Source organism: Hesperophylax consimilis, chromosome 9 (assembly GCF_061612785.1).
Source record: "Hesperophylax consimilis isolate HC1 chromosome 9, BYU_Hcon_1.0, whole genome shotgun sequence".
NCBI lineage: Eukaryota > Metazoa > Arthropoda > Insecta > Trichoptera > Limnephilidae > Hesperophylax > Hesperophylax consimilis.
The window spans coordinates 24,822,582-24,841,217 of record NC_142844.1 but is presented as its reverse complement, the minus strand read 5'-3'; positions in this window follow the sequence as shown (position 1 = coordinate 24,841,217).

Sequence of the window (18,636 nt, the reverse complement as noted above, 5' to 3'; positions counted from 1 at the left end):
GTTATATGTTTCGTGAACACCTCACTAGGAGAACCTGTGCTGAGGTGTTAGCGTGGTTTTGATTTAATGGTACATGTATTTATGTGTATTGGTTAAATTTTCTTATATAAGTGTAAGTTGAGATTTTAAATTTTTTTTTTTTTTTAAATGGTTATTGTACATTGTTATTTAAAGAAAAAAGGAAAAAAAAATATTTACACCCATATATATATATATATATATATATATATATATATATATGTTTATTACTCTTAGTAGGAAAATGAAGTCTGTTTTCCTACAAAAAAAAAAGAAAATTTGTACATACTCCATTCACTATGCTCTTTAAGTACTTTTTTAAACAAACTCCTGTCCGATTTTAATTATGATTTATCTCTAAACTTGTATAAAAAATATTTGTACACTTTTATTTGACATTGTCTATATACAAAATAATTTTCTTATATACTTCTTCCCTATTTACACGTAAAAAATATTTTAAATTGTTATCTACCAAGTCAATCCGTGAGAAATAGTTAGGATGCAGGCGAATTCTCAAGTTATGGTTTTATAAAATTATCTTTTAATTACTCTCTGTATCTGTGTTTTCTCCTTAAATTATTTTTTTTTAATAAACGTAATATCTAAGCGATCGGCCCGAAAACTTGACCCACTGAGAAGTCGATTATTTCAATAAAACATGATAGGTTCTGACAGGGGGTATAATTCTGACCGAAAATTGGAACCGAAATATTGTGACGTCATATGATTGCCTGACTATATCCACCAATGAAAAACTCTGAAAGTTTATGGCATAAATTTTCATAGTTTTTCATTGGTGTATAACTATAATAAGTCGACTACGGCTGAGAATTTTACTGTCTATATATTGGCATATCTATGTTTTTTTAGGTCTAATTTGTTTCTTACAAAAAGCCCGAAGATGTCGATCTAGTGAGTGGTTTATTTATTTATTTTAATATCAACGGTATAAAATATACCATATAAAGTAAATTATAAACAGTGACATCAGAAAATATACAATTAACAGAAACTCTGGATGGATATAAAAAGTTAGAGATACAAATTAGATTAGAGGTACATGCAAAACTTATAGGTAGACTAGGTTAGATAAGTATTGATTGAAATATATGATAGTATAGATACATGATATAATAATATTACAATAGCTAAAATGTATGCATTTATTTTCAGGTTTTGGTTGAAAGTAGGTAAGTGCCAATCAAGCTGTTGGTTTACCGTATTATGGCTTCAGATATAGAAACATTCAATGCAGCCAAGGTTTTCATCAGTATAATTACTCTACACGTACAGTACATATTTAAATATGTACTGTTTAAAATAAATGTTTATTCATTTGTTATTGTCTTTATTGACTGCATAATTTTTAAGATCTTTTACAATTTAAATTTTGTTTTCTTGATTAAATGAATTAAATGGAATCTTGGATACCCTGAGCTGAAACAGGTAGACTGGTCGTCGCTGACAATAACTAACTTTTAGTTGCACCCATGCACACACACGTATTTTTCTGAAATTGGATGATATTATATTTAAAAATCTACAGCAGTTAATTTACGAAATAAATGTGGTTCTATCCTATTAGGATTTGGCTTAGGTGTTAACGGTGTATAAGTGTATCCGAAATGATCTTAGATTAAATGTGACGGGTGTTAATGTCTTAAATTTGTGTCGTCAAAATTAAAAAAAAAAAAACAGATCAATTTTAGAACCGATAATAAATATCGGGTTTGTATATTGATTGGAATGTAACATTTCACCATCAGACGTTGTCTGATTCACTTTGTATTTTAAATGCCACCGTCATAAAATCGCCGCCAAATCGGCCATTGCTCTCAATAGAATGTATTACAAATTAACATTGATTCATAAATGAATATATGCATAATACATTTCTTTTCTGCCGCACGGAAAATTTTCACAACCGCCTGATACCTGATGCTGAGAACGACCCAATAAAATACGTACTGAGTGTGACTCAGATTACAAACGGAGAGAGAGAGAGAAACCGGCAGAGGCTTCGAGATATTATGACTCATTTGTGTAAGTGTTTACCGTAGTCAGAGTCAGAACTACCTGGAGCCAGTAGCCAGTTGAAATATGGTATATAATTGTTGTGAAAATGTTTTCATGCTGAAGAAAGTGGAGTGTGCATTTTGGACCTGGTCAATAAACGTCTTGTACAATCGGAGGTTGGCTATTATCGGGGCAATATTCGCCCCGCGGGCTGCTGGCCATAATACTAGGCTTTGCAATCCTGTGGGATTTTCATGTGCAGGATTTGCGGGATGCGGATTGGGAAAAATATAAATAAATTGACGCTGTGTAGATAAATAAGCGGTGGTCAATCTTTGACAATGAGAGAAGAACTGAAATCGATGTTCGGAAACTTCAAGTTCACACTAACTAGTGTGGGAGCAGAGAGAACGTTTCCGCTGCTGTTAATATTGTGTGTGCTTGAATGTTCGTGATGACAGGACTCTCCATAGTATCTGTTTTTTAAGGTCTTATTTATAAAAACGTTTCGGGATTTGCAACCTCTAGTGGCACAGAGTGCCATAGTCCCACTATCTCCGGGCAAGAGTACCAAGCGCACTTGGGACTCTTCAGCGGTCGACGGCCGACGGTTGACGTGCGTTGATAAAATATTTGGCACAATCAAGAAACATGTATTGTATTTTATTCCCTTGAAACGGGAGCATTCCGTTAACGCAGAAGTATGGCGGGTGCATAAACACGAATAAGTGTAAGGAATCTATTCCAGGAATGAATTTCCTGGGAATCGAAAGGCGTTTCTTACATTCCAGGGTGAGGTTTATGACTGGCCGTGTTAGCAAACAATAACCCGTGGTCAGGCAACTGCATTCCTTTCGCCACTTCGGGTGAACATTCTCGCCCCTTCCCCTGGAAGGATTCTGCAATGCAGTTTTAAGCAGTTCTGTGAAAAATTAATGTCGATGGGACTCAAAAAATATGGAGCCTTTTTTCTTGTAAAAAAAACCACCAATATCAGACCAAAGCAGGTGAGGTGGCGAGCAATCGGAAAACTGTTTATTTTGAGTTTTCGTGTTCAATGATTTTGTTCGTTATCTTTTAACAACCTAATTCTGTTGTTTTAATGTATGAAAGTGTTTTTTAAGCACGTACAATAATTATTTTACAATATTATTTATTTCATTTTAACAATTTTTCTATTAAAAACCACTTAATTACCTTTTCCCATCGCTTATTGTCATATTTTATATTAAAAACCACTTAAGAGGAAGCTACAAGCCAAAAATGTGTATATTCTTGGTATACCTTATATCTTAGGTAATAGGCATTAAAATCGCTTGACAAACGGAGTATAGAAACGTTCGATTTCAAGCAAAAAACTGGTTTTTATTTATTTTGTAAATAATTTTATAAGAAAACAAAAAAGTTAATCAAGTGAAACTGTCACAGATAATCTTAGCTATAATATTGTATTTTTTTAAGTTGTTTACTTTATGCGTTCATACATTTTCTATTGAAAAAAATATTTTGCATTTATATTTTTTATTGAGTAATTTTTATTTGTATTCTACTCAAGCGAAGCGATAGGAAAACCTTCAATTTATCTAAAGCATATTTTTTGGTATTCATAATGTACACCAATTCGTTATAAAGATTAATCAAAATAGCAATTTGGCATTAAGCTTCGCCTTTGTTACCTTCTCCCATCGCTTATTGTCATATTTTATATTAAAACCACTTAATTACCTTTTCCCGTCGCTTATTATCTTATTTTGTGTTTTAAACCACTTAATTACCTTATCACATCGCTTATTGTCATAATTTATATTAAAAACCACTTGATTACTATGATGTATGGTAATAAGTTGGGTATTCAAGCGATAGATGGCACTAGTCAGAAAGCTTACTCCAGAGTCCGACAGATGTCGCTAGAGTGTAGCAATTGCCTGTGGGGTATCCTTGTCAGACTTCAAGCTTCTAGAAACAGAGAATTACCAACCCTTGGGTAATGAACATTGTAGATAAATCCAGACTTAATTTATTGTAACGTAAATACACGAAATTATTGTAAAGAACCTTTTACTTTATCAAGAGTTCCCAACACACAGAAATCTGCTAGTAAGCAGAGATATAACAATTACCCTTTCACATAACTTATTGTCATATTTTTGTCTATATATATATACTTATTTAGCTATGCTTATTTGTCTATTCTTATGTCTTAATTTCCTGTCTTTGTATCCTGATGAAGAAACCTTTGGTTTTGACACATGTTGAAAATTTTTATTAAAAATTAGCTGAACGCAGAATTTTTCAAAATCTGTCGTAGACAGTAATTTTCGTCTTATTTTAAACGTAAAGTGTTCTATATATAAATATAAGTTAGATAGGTAGTTGTGAAAAAAGGTGCTTGTTTTCATTTAATGTAAAATTACGCCATAATTGGCGATTTTTAATCAATTTGTTTCTTTCAAGTTAAAAGTTTCTTGGGTTGGGTATGACTACATTAATCGAGGACATTTGATTCGATTGTCTAGATTAGACCTATACTAAAATTAATTAAATATTAATGCTTAGTGCTTAAGTTATTTTAAACATGTATTTGTCAAAGATCAGAGCTGATCCGACTCTGATTTCGAGTTAAAAATATTTTCTTCTAGTTCACGAGTCAGTCCTAGCACAAAGAAACGTTGTTAAAAACGTAATATTGATTTATTTACTTGTACATTCCGTTTATGGCGTGAACGTGGTATGAACTGTCTGAGCTCAGCAAAGATTTGACTCTTCGTTCAATAATTTATTGCATTTCAACAGATTCCATTGTAACTTTCATAAAAAAATAACGATGGGTAGAGGTTTTTATGATTTATTTTCAGTTGAAGTTGTTGATGCGAGATAAGTAAAATAGTAATAAGATATTTGTTTATACAAACATTCGCCATGTGAGAACTTGTGGGTTTTTTTTCCGAGGTGCGATTATCGCGTTGATCGTTGCACTATTTCTTTCCTTTGGAGCTATTTTGCTTCGAGCGACTGTCATCAGAGTTGTTAAAGACGATCGTACGTCTCGTATTAGTAATTAGTACGGGAGAAAGGTGAATATAATCGTCAGTCACTAACGTTATTCGTTCTGAAAACTTGGATCATGGCTCCTTCGTTTTCTGACTCGGATGATGACATTCTTCTTGACGAAGTAGCGAATCATTCCTCACTGTGGCAGCTCAATTGAGACAAGAGGGAAGCGGGACGAAATAAAATGTTGATGGCTTTGCTTGTAGAAGAAACTGAGGATGCATGGAGAAAAATTAATTTTGCTGATTTTTTAAAATCCTGTTAAAAACTTGACAACAGACCATTTCCTAATAAAATGTCATTCATGACGAAGGCTAAAATGTAATGATTTTCATGAACACTGACGTTGTTCGACGTATTTCGACGTTGCGTTAATTTATTCATTTTATACTAAAAGTTTGACATGAAACTTATCAATACATTCGTTAAGGGCCTGCAGTCCCGTTTTTAACAGGACTACGAAAATTTTGAAGAGATTTGAAATATATTAGAAATATTTAATATCAGTAAGTTTACTCCCGGTGATGTTTACAATTTTTTTTTTAAATTAACATCTGATCTAAACGTTTTCCATCTACTCAATCAAAAGGCATTTAAGTAGTGATCTTTTACATATACTCAACCCTAAACTCATTCTGTTCACAATCTTCCTCTGGTACGATGTCACTGCGAATGAAAACACAAGACTAGTGACTTATTTCTGCATCCACGATGTTCAAAAAGGTCATCGTCTCGATTGATTTAACGTTTTATTGTAACCTCTGATCTTAACGGTGGCTGGCCACCACTGGAATCTTTGAAAAATTCGAAGATTCCAAAATTCTCTCTTGTGTTACAACCGTAACCGATTCGATTTAAAAAAAAAGAAATGTGAGAGAAGCCCCCATATTACCACGATATTAATACGACTTGTTCCATTTAAAAGAGTCCGGCAGAATAACCTCTGCAGGTAGTTCCAATACATCCAGAGAACGATCGTTACTCTAAATATTATTGTTATGAATTTGCATATAATTCGCGTGACCAATGGAAATAGTCTGAATGCTCGGGCTGTTGACTGCTGCAAATGATAATGTTTTTTAGTTCCTATCTAGAATCACTCATTGAATGGAGATTTAAATATAGGATTAAAATTTTCTATAGATGTGACTCTGTCTGTAACTCCGGTTCAATGAACTCTAGATCTGGTATTTTCTTTAATTTTCAAAATTTAAATAGATTGTTGGGAACTTTTCAGACCAGCGATACGTACCAAAATTATTTATTTTTAATTAATTAATTAAGAATTAGTATTTTAAATATAAATTTCTTTCGTTTTTTTACTAATGTAGTAATTGTTTAAATTCTTGAAACAATCAGTTCCAATTTTGAAATTAATACATGAATTAAAAAAAAAAAAACGGAATTCGTTGATCCAGAGTTACAAGTTGTTGGTGCCAACGCGGGCTGCGATTCCTAGTATACGTATGTACTGCGCAGTTATACAGCCAAGATAAACGGAAAACTTTTAACAAAATAAATAAATATTAAAAAAGATGATAAGTATACACGGAAAAAAATGAGTACTACTGACTTAATAAAATCCGGTTTAAAACGGGATTGCAGGCCGTTTCCTATTATTACATATCTAATACATCAGAACACGTATTCATGCACCTGCATTTGTCCAGATTACAATGACGAAATGCGGAAATATTAGAATTTTTATGAACACGTGTTTCGACACCGCGATAAGACATTCATGTTTTATTGGGAAACCTATTAATTCATTCGATAATGGCCTGTAATCCCGTTTTTAACCAGATTACGAATAATTTGAAGATATTCTTAATAAATAAGCAATATTTTATACCAGTAAATTTTCTCCGTGTATTCACTGTTGTCAGAACTCGTTGTCTCACGAGCACGAGATTGCTTTGGAAAACGATGATAATAGTATTGCTATTGGGGTCATTTGCAGAGGGACCTAACCAAAACGAAGATAACAGTATTGCTATTGGGGTCATTTGCAGAGGAACCTAACAAAAACGACGATAACAGCATTGCTATTGGAGTCATTTGCAGAGGGACCTAACCAAAACGATGATAATAGTATTGCTATTGGGGTCATTTGCAGAGGAACCTAACCAAAACGATGATAATAGTATTGCTAATGGGGTCATTTGCAGAGGGACCTAACCAAAACGATGATAATAGTATTGCTATTGGGGTCATTTGCAGAGGAACCTAACCAAAACGATGATAATAGTATTGCTATTGGGGTCATTTGCAGAGGAACCTAACCAAAACGATGATAATAGTATTGCTATTGGGGTCATTTGCAGAGGAACCTAACCAAAACGATGATAATAGTATTGCTATTGGGGTCATTTGCAGAGGAACCTAACCAAAACGATGATAATAGTATTGCTATTGGGGTCATTTGCAGAGGGACCTAACCAAAACGAATTAAAGAGATTGTTTATGAATCAAAACCTTATTGATCTTTTATTTGAAAAGCTTAATTTATCTAGAACTAAAATGACATGTTCCACGGATGCGAAACCTTGGTTCCAAATAAAAAAGAGCGTCAACTATCAAAGACCGTAACTTACTGATCTGTTTTTATGAAATTTAATTTATTGATGGGTTGCGCAAATTTCGTATTTGAGGATTGTTTTCTAATTTTGAACTGACATAAACAACCAACTCAGAAATGCTGCAACAGTCTACATAATTGCTGATTGCCGAAATGCTGTCATTGGTAATACCAAAGATATCACTTTGGGTAATACATTATAACCAGTTTGATATACATAATCATGTCAGTCCATTCGTATTGAAATATGTCAGTTAACACAGCTGTAATCTCCAATGGTACAAGCAAGCACTGTAGATATTATGGTACAAATACTGATTTTAAACTAGAGGTTTTATGAAATGGGTCGTTTAATCGGCTAGAGTAGTTTTGTGAACAGTAGACCAAAAGACTATGTTTTGTTAGTTGTTACTTTTGATTATAAATCATAAATATTTCACGTTACATTTTTTTTAAATTTCAAATAAGGTATTATACAACTTGTCCAAAGAAATGTCACTATCTCAATGAAATTTATTTTTTCAAACTTTCTTCAAGTCGCATAATATTGATTATTCCGATCTGACAGCTCGTATTAGGAACCACGATCATGCGAACTCTGGTGGGATAAAAAGTTAGTATCCAACACGACCACAATCTTGAACCGGAACTGGAACGTAAAAAACAAATTTATAAACAGGCAAAATGCCATATGTTCGTTTTGAAACAGAACTTCGCTACGCCCAGTTAAAAAAGTTCGTTTTTGGCCGTCTGCATAGATAAGTTTGTTGGTCTGTTGTACCTTCATTTTGGGCAAGTTAGCATATTATATTATATAGGTTGCCTTTAAGATCAGACCTGCAGTGTCCTTGGAATCCGTCCCAGTTTTTGCTTACCCGCGGGAGTTCATCGTCCAATGGACCTTCGGGGTGACCGCTGCGCCGCGGTGCAAGCTTCCCCCCACCTGCCCCCTGCCGCCGGCCACTAGTCTCTTCTGTTCTTCTGTCTTCCTGCGCTCCTAGCACCTTCCATTGCATCTCAGCTATCTGCGTAGCCCCAGCTGATGGACTACCGACAATGAGCCAATTTTATTTATACAAAATTATTATTAACTAGCTGTACCGCGCAAAGCGTTGCTGTCTTGGCAGACAGAGACACAACAGCGCGTGTTTCTTTTAGGTCCAACAGATGGCGCTGTTTTTTTTTAATAATCATTTTTTACCTGTCACGGTTGAAATCTATATAATATAGGTACAAAAAACACACGTATATTCGAATACAAAGTTGTGTCAAAATTTCAATAAAAAATTAAAACAGTCTTACATTGAAGTACAATGAGGAAGGAACTTTAGAAAGAATGGAAGATGAAGAGATGAGAAGAATGATGAAATACATAACCTAACATAACCAAGCAAAGTTGTTAAATGTGAGGTGTTTGAACAATTAATCAAATTTCAAAGTTAATATTCAAGTTCTATGAAAGTCTAGAACGAATATAATTTTCACAGAACTTGAACTTAAACTTTGAAATTTGATTAATTGTTCAAATTCTGTGAAACAAACCGTCTTAAGTAAAGTAAATAAACGAATCAACAAAAAAATAAAAGGGTATTATTATATTGAAAATAAACATTAGAATATATAAAGCTAACAAAGATAAAAATATGAACACAATAATAAAAATTGTGAAAAATTATGTTTTGGTTATTGAAATTGACTTGACTTAGCAGAAGTTTAATTTCCATTTATGAGGAGCAGGTAGATTCGAAAGAAAAGCACAAGAAACAGGTAATACATTCAAAATTATAGTTAACATTACACTGATAGTAAAGTTATTTTGTGGGGAGGCAATTGTTTTCCAATAAGAGGTGTTATTTTGATTTTCAATCGTATAAGATCAATGGTTTCGTTGCTTGTGTGGCACGTAGCGCCATTTTGTTGAAAGTAAACGTTGTCCAGATCGATACCATCCAATCCCGGCCATAAAAAAATCATTAGTCATCTCTCGATAGCGCAATCCCTTCACTGTAACTGTTGCTTCAGCCTCATTTTCGAAAAAGTAAGGTCTAATGACTCCACCGGACCATAAACCGCACCAAACAGTCACACGTTGGGGATAGAAAGGCTTTTCAACAATAACTCTTGGGTTTTCCGAGCCCCGGATGCGACAATTTTGCTTGTTGACGAAGCCACCGAGGTAGAAATGGGCCTCATCACTCAAGATGATTTGCATTTGATTCACTTAAGTGAATTTTCGCAGAGTGAAGAGGGTCGCAGAGGGCCTGGTAGGAGATAAATGTCTTGGCTGCGAAACATACGAGAGTGGACCGGCATTAGAAGTGTGGAGGAGCTATTCCGGGCAGCGCAAGACAAAGAGACATTTTCAAGAGTGATCGCCAACGTCGGGGGGACCTGATACGGCACATAAAGAAGAAGAAGAAGTGAATTTTAATAATTTCAATGCGTTGTTGAAGCGTGTATCGTTCAATTTTTATTAATGACGTAGTTTCTACTTGTCAAATGACAAAAAATGACAGCTTCAAAAGTAACATCTACCGAAATAACGGGCTATTCAAAATAACACCTCTTATTGGAAAACCCTGTATATATGATCGGCCTCTGTAGTCGAGGAGTAAGCGGACTTCAAATCACGGCGTGCGAAAGTAAAATTTATTTGATTAATTTTTGCCATTTCATATCCATTATTTTGAAATAATATATAATTCCAACGGGTTCACCGGAATGCTTCCTAATGTATTTCTCGGACGTCTCCGAATTCTTTCACCATTTACTACTGTATACCACAATGTTACTATTAAAAAACTACATTACATCAACATTAACTTGACTCCGTATCGCATTACGGGGCAGATATATTGCGTTAAGTATTTCACGGGTATCGCCGACTTATTTTACAATTTAAACATTTCTGGCACTAATAACAACAAACATAGAAATTTTCAGCTATTCGGTCGACTACTTTTCGAATTTTGCGAGCACAAACATAAACAGGTAATTTTTTATATATTAAGATTAGAAACCAGTTAGAATTTAACTCAAACTTTGGAATGCCTTTTATAATATAAGACTTTGTCCTGCCACAGACCGCCTTCTACGCTAGAAAGTTAAAATTTATGGTTGTATATTAAATTGTATATTATATTTGGATGAGAATTCTGAAAAAAATACAAATATAAATGTTCGTTGTAATTTTTCTTTATATCGGCAACAGCTCCACCTATCGGGTCCCAAACTGTACTATATTTCAAGCTGGAACCAACTAAAAAATTTCATTGAAATCGTTTGGGCGGATTCGTTGATAAGGATACGAAAATAGTGACACGTAATTTTTACATATTAAGAATATTTGCACCATGTTCCAGAGTGGAAGATATTCTCAGTGTAGTTCACCATTCGGAATTGAAACGTTGCTTTAAATGACTTGTAAAACTGAAGAAGTGTGACTGAGGAATGAAACTTCCTCCCCAGGGACTCATAAATTGAGTGAACAGCGCTGACAGCTATCATCACTAAGCTTATCATTAAGCCCCGCATTCCGAATTTCTATCGATTTACAACAATTTTTTGAGTTTTAAGTTTAAAAAAAATATATGTTATTTTTAAAGTTATTTTTTAATTCTATACATTTATAAAGTCGAAACGGTAATTATATGAAATTCTCTCGATAGAATAAAATCGCCAAGGTCCGAAAATTGTTGAAAATACGTTTTGTTCTGTTCTTTAATATGTTATAGGTATGAAAAAAATCACAGTGTATCTTTAAATGCAACTTAAGAATTTGTTGGGAGATTTTCGCTCTATTTCAAACGAGTCGTGTTTTATTGACAATTTTCACATAATTATTATCGTTTTTTTTTAATATTAGCGTGCTCCCTCTAACATTCATATTTACATAACTCCCTTTTAAACAATCTTTGAACGCTTATTACGTAGCCATAAGCCAAATCCTAATTGGATATATATTAAATGTTGTAAATTTTTATAATGTCATCCAGTTTCAGAGGAATGCATGCGTGTGCGTAAGTGAGTGATAGAATGCATTGTCATCGACAGCGAGTCCATCTGCCGAGTGTCAGGAATGTCAGGAAATGGATTAATTTCGACTTCCAAGAAACCATTCCATTAATTCATTTATTTTCCATTCATTCTAGAAAACAAAATCTAAATATAAATAGATGTAATTAGAAAAATAAAGGATAAGAAGGGTTCATCAAGTCACATGTTCAAAGTTCAGAAGTAGGTAGAGAGCAATGAAGCATCATGCCTGCCGAGAATTACATACACAGTAAAAGATACGCAAAAAAGGGGAGAATTATTTTATGCTCCTTTGAATTATTATGATTTCTGTCAAGAGACAAAGCACGCGTTCTCGGAAACTCGTAATTTCATGGAGAAGACTCGCTGCAAGTTTTGTGCCTACTGCCTTGTGCAACTTGTCATCTTATCTTTGTATGCAAATTGTTCAAATTTTATGGAAAGATATATTGTATTCTTTGGTCAGGGACTCATTTTATTGTCTGATTTATGTATCCTAGCGTTAATAACGGTTTCTTTTAAAATTATGGATGTGGTGTGGTGGAGGATGTGTAATATACTTTAATGGCCTAAATACAGTTTTATTATATATTATTGCACTTGAAATTAATAAATCGTTATTTAAAAACGATTAAAACCGTAAGGCACTCAAACGCCCTGTGATTGGTCGGTGGATTATGACAGTATTTAGACCGCTACCTCACGAGTTGGAAAATTGTTTTTTTTTTGTTTTCATACCGACCCGAGTGGGATTAACCTTACTGTTAACTGAGTAAACAGACATGCGTACCCTGTCAGATTTGGATCGTTTTAGCGGGCTTTTAAAAAACAAAATTATACATATTCACGAAGAAATCGACATTATTTGTAAAAAGAAAATTATTACTTGTATTTATGTTAGACTGTAAAAATCATAATAAAAAAATCTTATTGCATACCTGCAGATAATTATTACAGAGATGTGACCATCTAATTTAGAAGTTGTATCGTTCCGCACTTAAGCTGGAAACACATGGCAGAGCCAAAGAGCCAGAAAAATGAATTTATACATCGGAGTTTGTAATGATCTGCCCTTTCTACTTCAAACTTTTCCTTCTCTTCTTTCTACGATAAATTTTCTGTAAGTCCCATAGGAAACTTTTCCATAAGGCTTTGGTTATATATATATCCGGGGTAGGAAGGTCCTCCCTGCCGTCTTTTCTTTATTACACACCCCTTCAAGTGTGTACATCCTAGTTTGTCTACGTGTCGTACGACCTTGAACGTACTCATTTCACGTGACGGTTCAGTATAAAAAGGCTTCACCGAACGTTGTGTTGGGTTTTTGTTTCTCGGTTTAGAAACCTAGTTATTTATGTATGTGTGGTATCCCTTGGTTCTTTTGAGATAGAGTGAGTTGAATCCATTACCGCTGTGTTTTAAAACCATTTTATAAACCTTATCTTCTAAGTCGCCTGCTCCCCCCCCACTAGCTACTCGATTCTACCTATCGTAGGGTAATGTGAATATAATAAAGTGTTAGATTTTATATATGTGATATACATACGATAAGTTTATGGTGTTAGTTGTCGGCGCCATCCATGTATATATTTTGGGAGGGGAAGGAGAGGAAAGGAAATGAATTTTTTTCAAGCTAAGATTGACTCCTCCTCTTACCAAACAAAACTGATGGATGATAATTTGAGCAAGGCGATCGATATCTGCGTGTCTGGATATCACAACCGGCCGGGTCTCCCCTTGTTCCAAATCGGCAACCTTCACGCCAGAATAAAGAAAACCAGGTCTCATCACCAATTTCAGAATTGCCCCAATCTCAAACACCTCCAGGAAAATCTACTTTACTGAGTAGAAGGGGAAAACCATGACATCCCTTGTCACGAATCTAGTCGCGAAAATGTGACACGCAAGGTCCTAAGTTACGTGCCACCTCCAGAAAACGTTGTAACTCCCACGCCGTCGGGGATTTACATCCCTTTCTAGGTCAATACATAGATAACACACGACAATCTTGTCGACATTTTGCCTGCTTATTAACGATAGGTTGTGTGCCTACCCATTCAGCCAATTATCATGTGAGATATATGTAAGGTCTACTCGAAATGCCAAATTTGGGATGAGGACTGTCTGTATTTTAATATTTGGTTCCAGTATTTATTTTATGAGGTTACTAGCATCCTCGTGTATTAGGTATGGGTAACTTCTACTGAATACCTATCCTCTCAGGTAAGGTATAAACGGATAATTGGTTTGATTTTTTGCATTTAATTTAAAGAGGCTGCCTACCTCTCGAAAGATACCTGTTGAGAAAAGTTGTTCGGTTGGTAGTTTTATTTCGGAGATTACCATCTCCCTCTTTCGACTTTAGATTTGTTTTTGTGCATCCCAATTCGTAACTTAGAAAGTCAAATAATAGATGAAAAGTATTAAATTAGAAAGTCAAATAACAGAAGAAAAGTTTTCATCTTGTTCCGTCTGGTTGCATCCGATCGCTTTCAATTTGGGACGGCATACGCTAGCAAAACTTCCCCTTTGACTGACTGTACTCCGCGCCTCTCGGCCTATATATGAAAAGGTCGTTGACTCGTCTCTCGCTCACAGCTGATTGACAATGCGTCTAGCGTATCCCTTCTTATGGGAAGATTATTTGGGTTGCAGGCGTTGCAAACTCGGTTCCTGTACCTCGGTTGTATCCTATTATTAAAAGGGTCCTCTGAAATTTAATAAATAATATAAAAAAACTCACCCTGTTAGTCACCTCCAAATCCTCGTGTGAAACTTACCTGGTTACACTATATAGCTAAATCACTTTAATTTTCGACCTCCTCCCTACGCTTATAAAAGGGTAATTAAATATTCCTGTAAATAAAATTGTACCTCCCTAATCTGTTAGGATTCGAACCCACAGTTAATAATCTATTTGATTCTCTGGATTTCGGTCTCCGTGGATAGAATGCCATCTCGCCAAATCAATAACTTAGCCCGATTAAACACTTCCTGCCTTTATATGTTCACTTTGTTTTAAAAACGCGATCATTATTTTTATTATTTTCATGTTTTTAAGACAAGCAATCTAGTTCGAACTGTATACGAAATCACGTTTAAATCAACACAACTTTATAACACAATCGCGATTGCACAACACCTGGCGCCCCTGAGGTGGGTATTTACAAAACGGCGCTCTACAAATCATCCAATTATTATTATTGTCATTATTATTAATTGTTTTCTCACTGAGTCCAACCACTTTCACTTCGCACAAAAACCGGTTCAATAATATTTCACTTTAGTTCAAAATTCCACAATACTATTAACACCATCTGAATCCACTAATTCACTGCAATTTCACACAACACTTCTCATTTGTATCGATTTCATGGAGCTGTCAACGCACTCAAGTTCCAAACCTGACTGCCCGTCCCTGCGCCCTGTCCCGTGTGAATGTGTTTACTCCAGGCCTGTCTGTCCATAAATCTCCCGTCGTTGTCTAAACAAAAAATTTTTTTTGAGCACGTTCGTTTCGTTTATTTTATGTGAGTGTCCAAAACATCACAAGTTGAAATGAATTGAGACATTTAGAGTCGGACAGAATGGCACACGAATGAAAGATTCCTATGACATGGCGTTTTCAAGCGGACTTTGTTATGGATATCGTAGAAAAATATATACCCATTTTATGTACCTATATAATTTTAAATAAGCCTTTTATAAATGTTTAAAAAAACAATTTTATTACACATATTATTTTTTAATAGTCAATTATAAATCAATTTTCTGTTTAGAAAATTAGTAAAAAAGCTGTTCTATTTTCTTATAATATTTTTATTTTTATAGAGATTATATACAATTTCAGTTCAAAAGCTCGAGATGTCACTCGGTTTGATGGTGACGTAGATAATGATGCCATTGCTAAAATATTCAGAGGGAGTTTTCTCTCTGATGTTCTCTAGCCGGCAGAAATGTAAAAAACAGCCCCTGTAAATATTTGACTTCCTACCGATTTTCTTTTATATGGCATGGTAAAACTGGGCATAGATCAAACTAACTCGGCTTCTCAACTCGATCGCGTTTGGGCCCCTACTTTGCACCGTGTCCAAACGGGCTCAGCCAAATGCTCTGTCGTGTGTATCCAGCTTAAGAATCTGACGCATCCCCTGAAAATGATTAAATTTGAGACCAGAAACGTAACAACCAGCCTCCGTATATATTTACTACCTACCGATCGCGTGTGGGCCCCTACTTTGCACCGTGCCCAAACGGATTCAGCCAAATGCTCTGCCGTGTGTGTCCACCTTAAGAATCTGACGTATCCCCTGAAAATGATTAAATTTGAGACTGTACCAGTTTCGCAATTTCTCTTATCAGAACGATTAGAATAAATAAAATTCAAGGTAAAATACAATTAATTATTGGTATACTATATAAGGTAAGAAGCCCCATAAAACGAGATAAGTTCAAACAAAAAAAACATGACGGCACCGTTCCAAGAAAATGCACCGAACTCACAGATAAAATTATTAATAAATTAATAAGCAGATATTCAGCTTGAAGTCGACTAATAATAACCAGTTTTAACCAGCAATACAGAACTAGTCACCTTAGTTTACATTATCAACGTGTTTCTTGTAAATATAATTAACCATACCTACTTCAATATGAAGACAAGATATCATTATTGTTATCAAAATGAATTATTATTATTATAACTAAACAGGATTCAATCATTTCAATGATGCCTTTGTTCGAAGTTCGTCCGAACTAAACACCTTTGTGTGGTGTGTTCTGTCGTGGGACGGTTGTTATTTGGGGTGACCACAAATTACATATCTAACTAACTAACTAACCATCACGCCGTTTCTCCACGGGGGTAGGCAGAGAGGACGGACCGCCAAACAACTCGGTATTGGCCCACACTTCTTGCCTCATTGACATTCATACATACTCTTCTATTATTCTGACTCTTGACATGGCCCGACTCAAGTATCTGATTCCCCTTGATCGTGCCATGTCTTCACTCCTTTAAGCGTCCCTTTCTTAATCTTACTCATTACGCTTACATCAGCCTTGCACTCTTTGCGGATCTCCACATTTCTCACACGATCATACATGGTTTTACCACACATACGCCTTAGGGATCTTATTTCAACAGCATTCAGTCTACTTTCATTCTTTCTCTGCCAGTTCCGTGCCACACTTCCATACATCATGGTAGGTACCAGCACTCCATCGTCGACTGCTAACTTCGCATCTTTGGAGAATTTATTGTTAGCGTCAACTGCGTTCCCGTGTCAATGGAGAAAAATTGGATATTATTCTTACGAGAAAAGGATTATCAAAATTATAAAACTTAAGACTGAAGAACAAAATTATTTTATTCATCGTATGTTTGAATAGCCTCACCTAAGAACTGCTTGGCTGCTAACTAGAATTATTGTGATTTATTTCTCCAATTCTACATTTGATATTAACTGTATTTATTTCGTTTAGAGATGGGTTGAAAAAGAAAATTCAATAAATCTTTTTGTACTTTGTAACCGAATACCATAAAAAGGAGATATTTCCGCAGGGTTTTCCAATAAGAGGTGTTATTTTGAATAGCCCGCTATTTCGGTAGATTTTACTTTTGAAGCTGTCATTTTTTGATATTTGACAAGTAGAAACTACGTCATTAATAAAAATGGAACGATACACGCTTCAACAACGCATTGAAATTATTAAAATTCACTTGAGTGAATCAAATGCAAATCATCTTGAGTGATGAGGCCCATTTCCACCTCGGTGGCTTCGTCAATAAGCAAAATTTTCGCATTTGGGGCTCGGAAAACCCAAGAATTATTGTTGAAAAGCCTCTCTATCCTCAACGTGTGACTGTTTGGAGCGGTTTATGGTCCGGCGGAGTAATTGGACCTTACTTTTTCTAAAATGAGGATGGAGAAACAGTTACGGTGAATGGATTGCGCTATCGAGAGATGATTAATGATTTTTTATGGTCGGAATTGGATGGACAACCTTTACTTTCAACAAGACGGCGCTACGTGCCATACAAGCAACGAAATCATTGATCTTTTACGATTGAATATCAAAATAACACCTCTTATTGGAAAACCCTGCATTTTAATTTTTAAAGAAACCAGAGTTAAGTAAAAAAACCTTTTTACGTGTAAAATTTACGACTTACGATTTGTTCAAACCAGTATTGTCATCCATAATTATTATATTATATATCTATTCATTGTGCATAATATGACCATGTTTATATTATTTAACTGAAATCTGTAAAACCGTTAGTTTTTTGTGTATTCAATAAATAAATACGAATTTTATCAGTGAAGTGTGGTCACTGCGTGGAAGATTAGTCAGAAGCGTGTTATCTGGTGGTACATTCCGAAAAGCACAACAATTGCACTGCCGCAAGCCAGAACCCAGTACCCAGTCGTCCCAGTCTCACTAGAGCCACCAGCCAGCGGAGAGGCGTCAGGCTGCTCCCAGCTTCAGTCTCCTGAAACTCTAGACGCCCTCAGTAAAGTTGTGCAAGTGCACGGTGAACGGTGCACGGGATCTGTACGGACGAGCTAACCCTCGGTTCCGAGCCGCGACCGCGTGTCTCGGTTGAGGTTATGGCTGCAGTTTCAGCGGGCGCGATGCATTCGGATTTGGCATCGCGGGAGATTAGAGCTTTATTCCTCGGCGCGGACAAGGCATCCGCAAGGTCTTCGCTCGGAACGGATGAATAAAAGATAACGTAAATTCTGCTCTCTGGACAGCGGACAATGTCACGGCCGCTGCAGGCCGGGTGGCTGGTTGTTCGGCAGCGCGCTGCTGGAGGTGGGGAGTCAGCTGACAGGCGCAGGCGGTTGCTACGGGCGCGAGCCGGCCGTGGCGTGCGCGCGCAGTGTGCACTCGGCCGCCGCCGGTACCTCCTCCGTCCTCCCGCCTCT